The following is a 3670-nucleotide window of genomic DNA, read 5'->3' as shown; positions in this document are numbered from 1 at the left end:
GCCAGAAATGGGAAAAGCACCAGGGAGCCATTTCCACGTTTAAGCTCCAGTTTAACCTCAAACTGGAGCTTAAACGTGTTCGACCAAGTTTTCTCCTCCAGGGTTGCTCTCTCCATTTCCACGTTTAAGCTCCAGTTTAACCTTAAACTGGAGCTTAAACGTGTTCGACACCTCCAGGGCTACCTTTCTCCTCTTCCACGTTTAAGCTCCAGTTTAACCTTAAACTGGAGCTTAAACGTGTTCGACCTCCAGGGCTGCCCTTCCTATCTCCACGTTTAAGCTTCAGTTTAACCTTAAACTGAAGCTTAAACGTGTTCGACTACATGACTCTCCAGGGCTGCCTTCTTCCATTTCCACGTTTAAGCTTCAGTTTAACCTTAAACTGAAGCTTAAACGTGCTTCTACAAAAGGCTTCACTGGAAGTGTCTGGCGTTTAAGCTGCAGTTTAAGCTTAAACTGCAACTTAAACGCCACTCTTGGAAAAGGTTTCTGGGCCAAAAATATTGCGGTTTAAGTTAGTCTTTGAGCACAAACATTAACTTAAACTTACTTTGGTATGAAACCCAATTGAATATCATGGTTTATGGGATTGGGCCTGAAGGATTGATGAGTCTGAAATTTCAATTTGTTGAGTCATGTATTATTATTTGATTATCACTAAGTTGGCTCAATGAATGTTACAGAATTTGGATCAGCAGCCTCATCAAGATTATGGATCATAAACCCAAAGCAAAAGGAAAGCAGGGAGAGGCCTCAAAGCCCAAGAAACACAACAGAAGCTCAATATAGAAAGTGTATAAATAGGATAGAATTTAAGTTAGGAAGGACTTTTACCTTTTCATTTGGCTAGTTTTCATATCTTTGTAATTGAATTCAGAGCTATGACTCACTAAACCCCCTTTCATTGGGTTAGGGAGCTCTATTGTAATTCAATGAATCAATAATAGTTTATCTTCTTCTTCAATCTTTTCTCTTGAATTTTGTTAGAAAGCTTCTCGATCTAATTCCATTGGGTAGTTGTCTTGGGAAAGAAACTACCCATAATTGGAATCCTTCGGAACCTTGGGAAAGGAATGGAGGATTCATGCTAGAGAAGCTTTCTCACAGTGAATTGGATTGGGGTTTGGATGGATATTGTGACATGTAATCCTACCAAATTGTGGTTCATGAAACTGTGTGGTATAATCAGTGATCGAGCATCATCTCTTCTTATGAACATTTAAACCAAGGGATTGGGAATTTGTTTGTTTTTAGAGAGAATTGGTGAGCCAAGGGATTGGGATCCAATCATATAAGTTTGCCAAGAAAAATTCAATGAACGCATTGGTTGAGGAAGAGATAAACATGTTTTGATTCGGAGATCTCAATATCTCCTATAACCCAATGAATTCCCCATTTCTGATTTCCACTTTCTCTTTACATTCTGCAACTCAATTCATGCAATCACCCCCATTCCCTTTTAATTTCAGCAATTTAGCTTCTGCTCTTTAATTCATGCAAGTTAAGATTCCGCCATTTAAATTTCTTGTCATTTACGTTTCCCGCCAATTTTACATTCCGCAATTCTCATCTAAATCTTGATTCCGCTCAACTAGAACATACTTCTAATCCGAATTGCTCACTCAACCAATCCTTGTGGGATTCGACCTCACTCTATTGTGAGTTTTTACTTGACGATAACCGGTGCACTTGCCGGAAGGAATTTTGCCGATCGTGCAATTTCCTAAATCGTAGCATAACTAGTTTATGCAACATCAAGTTTATGGCGCCGTTGCCGGGGATTGGTTTTCGATTGACAATTCTCAAATTGGAAGTTAACTAGATTGAGCATTTTTCTTGCTTTGTTAATTCAGTTCAAGTTACTTGTTGAATTTTAATTTCTGCACTCTGTTACATGCTTTCTTTCTTTATGCCTTTAAATTCAAGCAACTAACTCACTGACTCACTAACTGTTTGAATTAATTCCTCAATTGCTCTAACCATACTCTTCCATTAACCAAGAGTATTTCACTTGTTTGTTGCCTGTGCTGTGTTCTTGTATGACAGGTAGGAGAGGAGAGACATCAACTCCTCCATATACCGAACCAGAGAGGACCCTTCATAGACTTAGAAGGGAAGCAAGAGGGAAGAGAGTACTGGGAGAAGAAGAATCTGAAGGAGAATCTGAGGACAATTTTGAGGAAGCTTTAGATCTCAACATGGATAGAGAAGTACACAACCATGAGAGAGCTGATGGAAACAATGCTATTCCTGAGAGGAGGGTTCTTAGTTCATACATAAACCCAACCTCTGGGAATTGTGGTAGCAGCATTCAGAAACCACCCATTCAGGCCAACAATTTTGAGCTCAAACCACAGCTAATATCACTTGTGGAGAATCATTGTTCATTTGGTGGGAGTGCTAATGAAGATCCAAACCAACATCTCACAAAATTCCTGAGAATTTGCGACACTGTGAAGTCCAATGGAGTCCAGAAAGATGCCTATAAACTGCTTTTGTTCCCATTTTCACTTAGGGACAAGGCAGCTAAGTGGCTGGAATCATTCCCAAGGGGGAGTCTAACAACATGGGATGAGGTGGAAAGCAAGTTTCTGGCACGTTTCTACCCCCCACAAAAGGTCAATAGGCTTCGATCTGAGGTTCAGACTTTTAGACAACAAGATGGTGAAACTCTCTACGAGGCATGGGAGAGGTTCAAGGATTTGACAAGGAAATGCCCACCAGACATGTTCCATGACTGGGTGCAATTGCATATTTTCTATGATGGACTTTCTTATGAATCAAGGAAGGCGGTAGACCATTCATCGGGAGGTTCATTGAACAGGAAAAAGACTGTGGAAGAAGCCATTGAAGTGATTGAGACAGTGGCTGAGAATGAGTACTACTATGCTTCAGAGAGACACAACACTAAGGGAGTCATGGAGCTGAACCATGTTGATACAATTTTAGCCCAAAACAAGGTGTTTGCCAAGCAACTAGCAGAGCTTACCAGGCAATTAGAAACAAAGCAAGTGGCTGCAATACACACACAAGATCAAGAGGAAGTAAGCATTGAAGGAAGTGATTGGGAAGAGGCCAACTATGTGGGAAACCAACAAAGGCAATCATATGATCCACATTCCAACACTTACAACCCAGGATGGAAAAACCACCCAAACTTTGGGTGGGGGAACCAACAAACCCAACCACAAAACCACAAACCTTACAACCACAACCAACATAACAATTCCACATACCAAAATTCCAACCAAAGATCATACCAAGCCACACAAAACACTTACTCCCAACCATCATATCATGGCCAAAATAATCAATCTACCCAACCTAATCCGAACCAACAATTTCAAGATCAATTAAACAGGATAGAAGGAATGCTTGCAACCATGAGTCAAGACATAACCGAATTGAAAGCTTTTAAGGAAGAAGTAAATTCTAACCTGCAAAACCAAGGAGCTGCCATCCAGAAGCTAGAAAATCAAATTATGTATTTGTCTAAGCAAACCCCTGGGACAAGCGTTTCTCATGCTGCCAAGGCTATTGCAAGGGAAGAATGTAAGGCCATAACCCTCAGAAGTGGAAAGAATCTAAAGGAGATCTCAAAGGAAACCACAGAGGATGAAGCAAAGGAAAATGTGAAAGACAAAGAACAAGGACAATCTTTTACACCGTC

General features: G+C 40.4%; 1 non-coding gene across 1 annotated transcript; it reads right to left on the bottom strand.

Moving 5' to 3' along the window:
* Window positions 1–2624: 2624 nt before the first annotated feature.
* LOC112724425 (small nucleolar RNA R71) lies at window positions 2625–2728 on the bottom strand. Its single transcript, XR_003163588.1, has one exon. It is a non-coding gene; the product is annotated as a small nucleolar RNA R71 (small nucleolar RNA).
* Between the last annotated feature and the right edge of the window lie 942 nt (window positions 2729–3670).

Source organism: Arachis hypogaea, chromosome 11, assembly GCF_003086295.3.
Source record: "Arachis hypogaea cultivar Tifrunner chromosome 11, arahy.Tifrunner.gnm2.J5K5, whole genome shotgun sequence".
NCBI classification, from domain to species: Eukaryota; Viridiplantae; Streptophyta; class Magnoliopsida; order Fabales; family Fabaceae; genus Arachis; species Arachis hypogaea.
The sequence above is the reverse complement of the archived record's forward strand: the minus strand, read 5'-3'. Positions and strand labels throughout refer to the sequence as shown.